The following is a 13,131-nucleotide window of genomic DNA, read 5'->3' as shown; positions in this document are numbered from 1 at the left end:
CACATTGCTGAAGCTCCTCTTTTACCCTGTGTTGAAGGCTTCGTTTTAGCTACGGAGTGACACATCTTGTCTCTAAATGATCTTTGCTGGGAGTAGCAGATAGCAGTTCCTAGTAAAAGACTACCAGTCAATCAGATGCAGAGAAGGGTGGGTCATCGAGAAGCCGGTAATAGCCAATCAGAAGCAGAGAAGTGCGGGTCAAATGAGAAGCCGGTAAACAGATTCAGCTGTAGGCTACATGTTGCTAATAAGCTTGGCAACATAGACTAGAGCAAGAATTTCAGAGTGGTGAGTTATTAATCTGTAATGATTATTGTAAAGTATTTTTCATCCATAAAGTTTTAACTGAGCTCTGTCTCTACATCACAGTAACAACTTTATGTCCATTGATTGCCTGGAGGGTAGCTAGTGTTTGGAAGGGAGAGGAGAGGTGTGTGCTGCAGCTCACTGTTTTTCCACTGGTGTTTTTTTGAGCAAGTGTCGGGCTAGCCGCTTGGCAAGCATTATATGAGGCACATTTAGCTGTCATCCTTGTGTCATCACAGGGATTTACTTGTATGACACAGTCAGGAAATTTTTTTTTCTTTTACCCAATTTCACCACATGTCATTAATAGTCACTATGTTTTCAGCGGTTACAACTAAGAGCCTAAATATTACATTATTTCAGATTTCTGTCAACTGAATCATCAATACAAAAAAGCCATGAAGCTCATTGCCTGAGAAATCTCACTGCACCTTACTGGAACTAATGTACTAATATATTCAATGTCAAGTGTTACCAAGTGAGAGGATGTACATATTATGACATTTTATCCATTACAATTTAACTGGCTTTTGACAGTGATGGATGAGGAGCCATATAAATCAGATTAAAAAGTGAAATTGAGTATTGACTGACTGTATTATCTGTCTATTTGCTTTCAGCTTTTAGAAATGCCCCACAGAAGTTAAATTTGTCTGCCTCTCTTTTGACCCAGGCGTCAGCTGCTACTCAATCAATCACTGATGATAATGTTGATTTAGTTTAAATAAAAGCTGAGTCAAACCTGCTGAATACATTATCCTGAATGAAAACCTCTGCTGGTATTGCAACACTGTCCCTGAAACTTGCTATTATATATTCATGACTTCAGTAACCTGAAGAGTTTTTGACTGATAAACTCACAACAAATGATTTAAGAAGTCAAGGATGGTTTTCTGAACCTTAACTTTGATTATGGAGAACTATTTAAAGTTTCAGTAGATGACTTTTAAAAAAAATAAATAAATAAATGAAACCATCATTATATGCTGACAGTAGTACATGAGACAGAATCTGTAAAAAGATCATGTTCCTCTGGCTACTCCTTGCGCATTTGCAAGAATCCACCACACCTGAATGAAAACAACAAATCTGAGCCAGGAGTAGTCACTAACGTAGTGTCAATCACTGCTCCTGCACATGCTGCACAGCCCCCCCCTCCCCTGCGCATGCTCTCACTCAGTCAAGCTCAGTATCTACAGCTTGCGGCTTCAGGAGGTGTTTTGCAAAAACAATGACTGAGAAACAAACACCAGCAATGAAAGAACTGCCCCCCTCTCACATCAACAACAATGTATGGTCCAAAACACAAGAAGAATGATGACAAATAGTGGGGTATTATTTTTGAGGCGAAACAGTGATGTGTATGTTGTGTACTAGCCTCTAATCCCTCTGTTTGTCAGCATTACAGCGGCCTCTAAAGCCTGGGGTGCTCTTCCCTGGGGCCACAAAGAGCTGGAGGCTTACCATAAGGGACCATCTCTCTCTCTCTCTCTCTCTCTCTCTCTCTCTCTCTCTCTCTCTCTCTCTCTCATCTCAATGCATTTGAACCAAAATCCATGAATAAACTACCGTTTTGCAAGTAGATCCTTTATCGTTAATTAGAGATTAAATAACCTACTCTGAAGGTCAGTTATGAAAACATCTTGGCCTGCTTTTCAAGTAACATAGGATCAAGAGTTAATCAAAATTTAATCGATTCAATCTGTGCTTGTTACACAGTACATTAGGATAAATCACACACACATATTTATGGTCCATTTTGCTGTGACAACAATAGTCTGTCTTCTCACTGCTCACTGTTCACAAAACCCACACCTGACACCACTGACCTAAGAAATTTCTGACAATCACTTTCATCTAAATGAGTAGAAAAGGCATAAGTCCAGGAACTCACATTGTATACACACTCTATCAACGTCTAATCACTGCAATCTGGATTTAGACTCTGCCCCTCTGCTCCTGCAGCACTGCTGAGAAAGGAGGAAACCTATTTCTAGTCTCCTGCGCATGAAGCCGCATTTGATCCAAGATCCTCCCGAACAGACGAACTGATCATCAAGGCTGCAGCGAAAGATTATCCTGGTTCTGTTATTCCATTGGATTTAGATCTCTCTTAAAGATTTAAGTTTGTCAGAGTAAACTCAAAGAGCTCTGCGCACATAAGTATTAAATATGTGTGGTTTCATGCAGATTTTAAACATCAGAGTTGTCGTGTCATCACTTTTTCGGATTCACATGAATCCTAAAAAACACACGACTAATGTCATCTTCAAGCGTGTGCTATTCTGAAATAGTACTCCCGAATGCAGATAAAATTGAGGACATGACTGCTTCTCTGTACCTGCCTCACACAATATGTCAATCCAGCTGTCTCTCTGTCAGTGGGGGAAAATAACATTTACTGAAGTACTTAACTAAAGTTTACATACTTGAGTATTTCCTTTTTTTCCTACTTTACTTCTAATCCACTACATTTTAGAAGGAGATTGTACTACTGTTCACTGTAATATTTGAAAGCCACAGTTACGTGTTACTTTTCAGATTATTATTTTAGATTTTTTTTAAAACACACACATACAAGTGTGTCAAAAAATGCAAGGCAATGTTAAAGATTAAACCAGTGGTTTCCAACCTTTTTGGGCTGTGACTCCTTACTCTTCCAGATGTACTTACCAAATGGTTTAATTTCATGGTTTGAAATGGACGTTTTACAAAAACAAAAAAGAGAAATAGAACTTTATTCTTCTTTCCTACCCCATTAATCATCTCATGACCCCTTGGATTTATCTTGTGACCATTTGGACCCTAGGTTTGGAACCACTGGACTATATTACCTAACTGTATAACTAAGTTAAAACCAGCTCCACTATACAACGATAAAATGTTGCTTACACATTGTTGCAGAATCAACAAAATAATACATAATAAAACTTCAGTATGCTAAATGTTACGTGGTTGCAGTTTCCCAAATGTGAGGATCTGCTGCTTTTCTTTTATAACATTGTAAATTAAACATCTTTGGGATTGTTATTGATTGATGTCATCTTGGGCTCTGAGAACTTGGCCCGGGCTTTTTTCACTCTTTTCTGACATTTTATAGACCAAAGAATTTACAAGATTTTTCGAAAGAAAATAATAGATACTGTAAATCATCATGAGTTGCAGCCATAATAGTTTCACTACCTGTTTTATTATTTGGCACATTAATGTTGAACAGGAAATTACACATCTACATCTGCTGGTATGGGGAATGCAGTGTACCATGTTTAGTGACATCTCAGGATATTATGGGTGTATCATAACACATTGATATCTGTTGTAGAAAAAAAGGATCCATCAAGATGAGATTATTCGGAAAAAAATGAGATTTGATGTGAAACATTAGCTCAATTAAGGGAGAAGAAATCCCTTGTATCTTTCATTTGAATGTGATTTTAAAATTATTTTCATGTTATTGTGTGTTTGATGTGCAAAGCTCTGGACAAACATGCTGACCTAGATGCAAAATTAATAATTTCTGGCAAACAGCATCTGTCAAGCAGATGGAGAGGAATGATCTAATGGTATGTGCTTTAGAAGGAGAGATGCTCATTTCTATGGCCACCTGGCTCTGAACTTATCAAGGGTATACACAGCACAATAAGCTCTAATCCTCAGTATATAGTGCAGGAGAAAATCCATCAACAGCCTATTTCTGAATGTCCTTACAGAACTCAATTAGATGAGCCTTGGAAAACAGGTTGCTTGCCATATTGAAACTCAGAAAGTGGCCTCTATCTAACAATTTAGTGATATTTATTTTTTGAACCTCCTTTCACTTCACTCTACTATAATTACAGAAACAACAACCCCTGACCAGTTTTCTAAGGATTAGACAGACTTAAAAAATTCATTTTCTTTTTCATGAATTCGCTGTCAAAACAGAGGTTACATTTGTTTTGAGAGATGGAAAAAAAGATTGCTCTTAAACTGCAGATGAAGTCATTCTCAGCAAAATAATTCATAACCATGAAGAACACATATTTCTGGAGCTGTGGTATGATCTGTACACAGTTACAAAGGAAAAGTTCGATATTTTGGGGAAATATGCTCCTTTGATTTCTTGATGAGAGTTAGCCTATGCCTGGTGCACTAGGATTTTTAAATCTTAACTGATTTTAAATATGTGGGACACCACAGCCATAACAACAGAATTAACCGATTTTTAATATTTATAACCTACACACCAGACGATTCAGTCAAGATGTAGGACCACACACTTGGCATTTTTACTAAACAATTTCAGAGCAGCGTTTCCGACGACTTGGGATCTCAAACTTGACTTCAGACATAAACAAACATGGAGGCAGACAGCTAGTTGCACTTGTGTGTGGTATGCAGCACGGTTTATACATTTTATAGTGCGAGCAAGTATACAATCGGGGTGCCCATCATTTTAGGCCGATAATCTGTTGACCAGCTCAGGAACAACTGTGAAGAGGGGCGAATCTCACCTAAAATTGACCCAACTATCCTCTAATGTGCAGCATGCATTAGATGAGAAGATTGATATCAATCAGTGAACATGGGTGAGTGAGTACAACATTATCTCTTTTTCTATGTGTTCAATCAACTAATTGATCTGTATCCATATCCATCCTCAGAATGGGCAGGGCTTAAACCAGATGTGGGCGGAATAAACCGGAAGCCTGAAATTTTTATGGGTTGATCAGATGTTGGTATATTTATTAGAAAATATAAAAAAGAAAAATTATATTAAAAATAAAAAGAACGGCCTGACATTAAGCATCAGAGCAACGTTTTTTTTCACTTTTCTTTTACTTTTTTTACTTGTTGCTTGAGGTACAAAGTGGTAGGCCTATTAGGCTACAAACCAGGACAGTCGAAGTCAGCAGGTCCTCTTGCTAACTTCAGTGAATATCTTAGCAACACAATACATAGACATCTTATAATGTCATAATGTCATAAAACAGTTAATTCTTCAATTTCTGTTGATAATGTTGGTGTTTAAACAAAATTCTGGCCAAATCTTACACATTGTGCCTGGTAAGGGACTTCCCCTATACAGGGGAATATAGGCCTAATTGATTTTTGCTGTTCTAGCTGTTTTCTGTCCAAAAATTAGTGATGTGTGGATCGATCCGAAAGTATCCAGGATCGATACTCATATAAAAGGATCGATATCTAAACTCAGTCATTTGGAGTGAGTGTGTGTTTTAATATAAGTAGTAGTATATTACTGTCACCTGGATGGTCTAATTATACTTAGGAACTACTTTTCCTTCCGCCTGTCAAAGTCATGCTTGCGCTAAGGCTATGTGACAGAGCTTCTTTGAAGTGAGCCGCTGCAGCCCTTTACATTTCCCACGATTGAATACTGACTCTGGCTGACTGTAGAAACAGTCACATCTGGCTGTATTTTAGCTGTGAAGGTAATAATGATGCTGTGTGTGATGTGTGAGCAAAGACAGTGAAATACTTTGGCAACAACGCAAACTTCGCTAAACATCTGAGATTAAGTCAAAATAATAAGATGATGTTATGAAGCAGCAGTTCTGAGCAGGATATTTTTATTAGGCTATAATTAAAGAATATGACAGTAGTTTGATGTCTTGTCATTATGCAGCTATTATTTTGGTTGGTAAGGCCACAGCCTAGGCTAGTCTTTATTTCTCTCATAAATACAGAAATGGGAGGGGGGAGGTCACATTAAACTAGAAATAACATATGTAAAAAGTATTGGTATTGGTATCGGCAATACCAGCCTGGGTATTACTTAGTATTGGATCGGATAGGAATTAAGTGGTATCGCACATCACTACCAAAAACAGCAGTCATTTGTGTCAACAGAGACTGTCTGGCGGGCGCCATCTTGGTGAGGTCGGCTTGGTCAGTACGTTTCGTTTCTGTCGTCAGATAGAAGTAGAGAATAAGAGATTGCTTTGGCAGAGGCGGTCTTTATTGGCCTGCTTGCGACCCTAAGGAGCTACACAGACATCCTTATATAGATACCAATCGATTCATCTCTTCAATACGAAGAGAAAGAGACCATCTCACCACAAAGAGACATTGCAGCCCTGTAGGATGTTCTGTTCTCAAGCTGTCACCTATAAAGCATGGGAGTGCTTTTGGTCATATATATTGACTGTTTATATCAATATTTCAATGTTTTGGAAGCTTTATGTTATTTGGAACATGGTTGTATGGAGAGAAATAATGTTTTGAAGATAACTCCCAATAAAAGTGAACATATAAACAGTAAATATGGCCAAAACATGACATTCGCCTGGTATATTTATGAAAGATTGTGTAATAACTGTTGTGTATCAGTATCTTTTCATCACATTTACAGTTACAGTTGTATTCCAGCTGTATTAGACGGTGCATTATAATCTACCTTATGATGGTTTTGATGGTTTATTGCATTAAAATATAGCTTTTTTAATATTTTTTCTGTATTTCATCTCCATGTAGTCTGTAATGGTAAAATAAATATGTTAATGTACAATGGATTTATATTCCTTAGCTTCTGACCTTTCAAAGGAGACCACCATATACATCTAGGCCTAATGGTTGAGGAGATATTACTGATTTATTTTGAGTATTATTTTGTTATTATTATTTTTGTTATTTTAGGCATTTTTTCCTGGAAATAGGTGCCAGGGTCCATGTCAGACTAAAATGTCAGTTTGTATAGAATGTATTTTTATATTTTCAAATTAGTATTTTAATTAAATACATTTTCTCACAGGAATATTTTGTATTGAATTCTGATACACTTGATGAGCAAGATATTTTTTGATGTTTTCCCAACTCTGCCCGCTCTGTTATAACAACAACATAGGGCTACTGTTTCGAAATTAAAGAATAATTAATCTAGCAGAGCCCTAAATGTTTTTTTGAATTTATGACACCTCCCCTGCTGTCAAAATCAGGTATGTAGAAACAGCTATTTGCGGCTTGCAGCATGTGCAGGCACCACCATGGAGTCACTACTGTTTGCCTGGCATCTGCTCAGAAATAGACCAACACATAACCCAAATGCTAAACTAAACTAACCATCCACTGGCTGTAGAAAATTTGCAAGACTTACAGGTGACAGCTGATGGGTCTAAGTCAATGGCTGTAACAAGTGAGGATCCATTCGCTTAAATGTGTGGAGCAGAGAGGAGGTGAGAGTGTGACAGGTTTCTCAGTGGGGGGATTCAGGGTGAGAGGGAGGTCAGGTCAGATGTAGTAGATGTTTACATGCAGCCTAGCTAAAATGTTTGCGCTAATTGGAAAGTGAATGGAGATATGTCAAGAACACGTTTGTCAGCACATCAGTGTGATGGGACACGTTTCTGAAACAAAAAGGGAAGACGGTCTAGCATGAACAGCCACAGGGCTCAGACAGAGATCAGCTCTTGTCGACAGGTTAGATCAGATGCCACCCAAAGCTCGGTGTGAAGCAATCTTTCCTTTTTATGTCATTAATCTCTTTTTCATTCCCTTTGAACTTTGGTCAGTGACTCCCACAGCATTAGTTTTACAACCGCAGGTTATTGTTATAATTTCATGAGTTATAGAAGTTCAGATGAATTAATTGCGGCCTTAGTAAATTTTTTTGAATGTTGTTTCTCGTTTATGTTTCATAATCAGTAGCCTATATTTAGATTTATTTTCTGAAGTTGCTGACCTCACACAAATCCACCACTGAAAAGTGCCTTTGAGCTTTCCTTTATTCGCAGAGGAGAGTCTCAGACACTAATTGTGTAATTAGCTGCAGCTTTTGACGCAGACACTATATATAATCACAAACAGCAGCAAGAAATTGAACAGGAGGCTTTTGTGTACACAAATCTGGCCTTTAAGTCTCCATTTTTGAAGACTTAAATGCCTCGAAGACTTCAAGTGAAAAGTAATTGTATTTTTACATCCCTTTATGGCTGAATCCCATTTTTATTTTAATTAATGTGTAAATACAAATAAAACTGTCTCTGCCTGCTGTGGTATCTCATCTTTACAAAGTCACAAAATGTGAATGTTAACATTAATGTAACGAGCACGGCTTAGTTCAATGTCAAGCTGATAAAAATATTAATGTAACAGCGCAGTGGGAGTTTCTAGCATGTTGTATGAAGCTGTCTTTGTGTTGGAATCTGTTCACTTATGAGTTCGAGCATGCGTACAAGCACACACTTGGGAAGGTAGTGGTTGCAATCTGAAAACCGCTAGTGGCCACTGAAATCTACACGGTAGACCCTTTAATTTGACCAAAACATTGCATCACCAATGCCAGTTACCGATCTGTTTAACTGCACACAGACTGTAGGAAAATGTAATTACAATGCAGAAATGCAGACAAGATATTTTCAAAATACCTGGTGCAAAAGTTAGGGGTGTGCATAGAAAAGCAGATTTAGACACTTTGGATGACTCTCTGGCCGCATCAAACAGGGCCAGAGAGTCATTTGGGAGAACTCAAAGCAAAGCAGAGGGCAGTCCGTTAACAATCACTACTTTAATATGCTTCTCACTCTGCCATCCTCAATCAAAACAAATGACCTGAGCGGCATGAGACACAGGGGTGAGCAACTCTGATCTTGTTTTCCTGAAAGAAGAGATGAGACAGATTTTTAGATGCTGAAACTGTTTGAAATGCTAATGAACCAAAAAACACAGAGGGGAACACCGATAAACACCCACAAGCATATGTACAGTCTGCACACTAGGTCACAAACTGCTGCACACACACAAAAACAAACATGCAAAGACAAAGGCACAATGCTCACGGTGCAATATTTGTCACACAATGGATGTCAATATTGTGTACACTGCAGTGTGAGACGACGGTGACTCCAGTGAGCAGGGCTGTGGTTTCACTTCTACTGTCCTCTGCACAATCAACACTGCATCTGAGCCCTACTATTTGACTTGCAGGTAAGTTTGCTCAATTGGGCTGTTCTTGGCACAGTAAGAGGGGTCAGCCAGGTCCATGAACAATGACAAGAAGAACTGTGTGATTGATAGCCGTGGGGTATGACAGTTTTGCAACTCAAGCTCCACACAGCTTGGTATCAGACCTTGGTAGTGAAGAAAGAGCTAAACCACAAATCAACGCACTTGATTTACTGAGAGACCCTCGTTACGACCATCACCTAAATAAGCACCTCAAATAAGATGCCTATGAAAGGGAACTGGTCATACTCTGAGTGACAGAATGAGGAATTTGCAATTTCAGGGGACCTTGGCATCCAGCCACTGCTCCTCCTCTCTGTGATAAGACAGCCAAAGAGGTTGAAGCTCCAAATTAGAACAGGCCCTGGTGGAAGGAGACAATGGGGCAGATTCAGTCAGGACATGGTAGAGGGATTATACCTTTCAGTTCTCCTCATTCCCTGACCTGGACAAATAGCGAGAAAATGGATGGATGCATATTTTCAGTCACCTCTGTAAAACATCTTTTCAAGGATTGGCCCAACAATGTTCAGAATCACAGATTCTCTGGAGAGAGATAAGTAATCTCGGGATTACTTAATATTGTTCAGATTTTTTATTCTCTGTACTTTTTTACTGGTTTAAAGTGCACAGGGCCCAGTTGAAAAATAATTGCTGTCATATACTTCTTCACACCAATCAGAGTTTAGCAATACTTTAATGAATTGAGGTTGTTTGCTGATGTTGCCAGGTGACTTTCAATCAAATGTGATCAAACCAAATCCACACAGTCCCGATGAAGCAGATCAGCTGAGTTTTTGAGTTCTAAATAATAATGTGTTTTGTGAAATCAAGTTTTTAGGCGCTTTAAGTAGAACTAAAACAATGGACACTCACTGTTTGCAGATATTCTACCTTTTATGTCCATTTGCCACCATTCTCTGGATGTAAAGTAATCACAAACCAAAGATGCCATTTGGGGATTATTAACATTGCATTCATAGAATATAAAGTGTAGAGTAGCAATTAGGCTAAGTGGAATGGGGACACATACATGCATATTTAATAAACATCAACACTTTGACCTGCCCCATTTCCAGTGGTGCAGCACTGCCTAAGGCATCACTGAGAGCTACAAGGCAATTAAGTCCTGTGCTATGAATGTTTATCATCCATTACAACCACCTCCCTACAGCTTGTCTGCAGTACAAAATGACGTTTCCCCTCAAAACTGAAAAAATGAATTAGTAGTACATAAATGTAATTTACTATTATTATCTTATCTTATTGTCCTGTGATACCCCATGCTCGATGGTGTGAGTATCTGAAATTCAAAAGATAGATTTTGTGGTGTCCGAACAATAATGCTGCAATGATGTGTTGAGAGGAAACCCGCTTGACACTGTTCTTGATCATAAAAGTTTATTAAATCAAAGAGTTCAGCATCAATTACAAGCTCTGCAGTAGCTTGGAGAGTGACCCAGCCCGATGGCCACTCTGTCTCTCTGTTCATCAAACATAGCTTATATAGGATATGTTTAGGTATCTGTTAGGTACCATAGAAGGGTTTGAGTCTGCAAAGTAAAAGGTCAAACCCATAGAAGGGTACAGTACTATTTTGAAGTAACAAAACAAGGGGTTAGAGGTCAAATTCTATAGAAGGGTTCAGTCCCTACATAACCACCAATCACTACTCTCCCCGTAGAAGGTCACTGACCCTCTGTCTTGCTGCTACAGTGCTATTTTGAACTGTTATGAGTCAAATGCATCCAAGTATTCCAAGTATTGGATACTACATATTCCCCCCTGTGAGACTAATTGAGTCTCGAAAAACAAAAAGATAACAATTTCTCCAACACATGCTTCTTGCAGTATTATTGTTAGTAATATATCAACTTTATGGAGTGTGAGAACGAAAAACAGCCTTCATTCCAAAATGCCCTTCAAGACAATCTAGACAGGAAAATTAATAAAAGACATCTTTATCAGTCTGTGCAGAGATATGGTTTAGCCAATACATGTGCAAACCTCAGGAAATGAAATAAAATCAAAACAATGTCCGAATTCAGGCTAGTCAACCCATCGGACCCTCCAATGGACCTTTCCCTGCCTAGACCCTATATCCCTAAACATCAAGAAAAAAGAAAAAATCTGAGGTCCCCATATATTAACCCCATAACCGAAAGTATAAGTCTTTACACAATTAACACAAAAAGAATATGATATGTAATTAAGTATTATTCATTTGTGTGCAATATAACTTAAAGGTGCAAGAACAGAACTACCTTTAAATGTAATACGTGAAACAATGATATATTACGGTTGTGTGCTTTATGACTTTGAATATATGGTAACTGAATTACAACAGTGGCTGTCATAGTGTCAGGTAGTAGGGTACTGATAGATGCAGTCTGTATTATCTGTTAAAGACTGCAAACTCTTGCAGCTTTGTGTCATGAATGGGCTGATTGGAAATTGTCTCCACTGAGACAGAAGCTACACAGTAAGACAAAGATAAATTTAACCTTGCAGCATGGACTCACTTAGTGTCAAGTGAGACTAAAACTGAAATGGATGAGGATTTCTTTCCCAGAATAATACATAATATGTGATGAACAAGACAACACTTTGTTCTTCTTAGTCACCACGTTGGTAATGCTGTACAATCCGGCACCATAATTAGCACGTTACACTAACATGCCCAACCACAATAGCATGGTAACATGTTAACTCTGAGGCAAATAAAAATAGGAAACACTGTAATAATGTGTTTTTTTATCTCATTCTCACCACTTTGACTCTATGTTACTGTCTATTGCTGCTTTTGGCGAGAAAGGATCAGCTCATTTTTCCACTCTCTTCCTCCAGTATCATGCGGATAAACATCTGTTTTTGACAGTTATATTGGATTCTTAATTCTAACTGGAGAGGCTCATTAGCGATTCAATGGAGCACAACAGACTCATGGAGACTTGTGAGCTCCTAATCGAAGGAGGCAGATTCAGTCACAACAGCAAAATGAGAAGAATGTGCTGAAGCAGTTCCAGATTAGGTCACAGGTTTTGACCCAAGTCAACACAAAACATTAGGTCATTGGAGCAGCACAGTGAAACTTACCTTAATGAAAACGTTAGCCTGTTAGTAATGCTGCAGGATTGTTCATTTGCTACCACTACGGGTGCCTAAAGCCACGTGCTCAAATGAACCATTAATCCCTCCTGACAAAAAAAGGTTTATGTTGTTTTTTTCTGTGTTTGTAAGTGCTTCTAGGTACATTTAGTAAGTTCATTCATAATTACGCATTTGTAACAGTGTCTAATACATTTAGGTTCATTGGACTTTTTCTTCTGAATATGTGTTGGCATCTACATTTCACTGAATATTATATAATATATATTACTGAAGTAATAAGTAATTAGGATTTCTTCTGGGACAGGGTGGAGTAAAGAGGGAGTGACCGGCTTAATTACTCAGATAACATTGTCATCTTGATATTAAACTGTATACATTTCAAAGACACCTTTCATTTGTGAAAAATGAAAAGTTAGAATTTAGCTTTAAAACTATAAAATTATATAAGTTATGGAAATGTCCACAAGCCAGCTAGTTTCTATTTTCTTCTACTATTTAAAAATTTTATATGGTTACAAAACAATATTGTGTCCACAATTAAAATGAAGGCGCTTTGTTGTGCACATGAACCCTGAAAGGGATCAAACTATAGGGAGATTTCAAGATGACTGCGTTTCTCTTAACCTGAATGGGGGAAAAAATCAATATAGAAATACATGCATATATCAAATATACTGTCGCCAAAATGTCCAACACCTGGAACCTTCATGTTGGAAACTGCTGCTGTCGCCGTAAAAGCTTCAGAAACAAAATCACATCGCAACAACAAATGAA

This window comes from Micropterus dolomieu, linkage group LG20 (genome assembly GCF_021292245.1).
Source record: "Micropterus dolomieu isolate WLL.071019.BEF.003 ecotype Adirondacks linkage group LG20, ASM2129224v1, whole genome shotgun sequence".
In the NCBI taxonomy this organism is placed as follows: Eukaryota; Metazoa; Chordata; class Actinopteri; order Centrarchiformes; family Centrarchidae; genus Micropterus; species Micropterus dolomieu.
Note: the sequence above shows the minus strand (reverse complement) of the source record.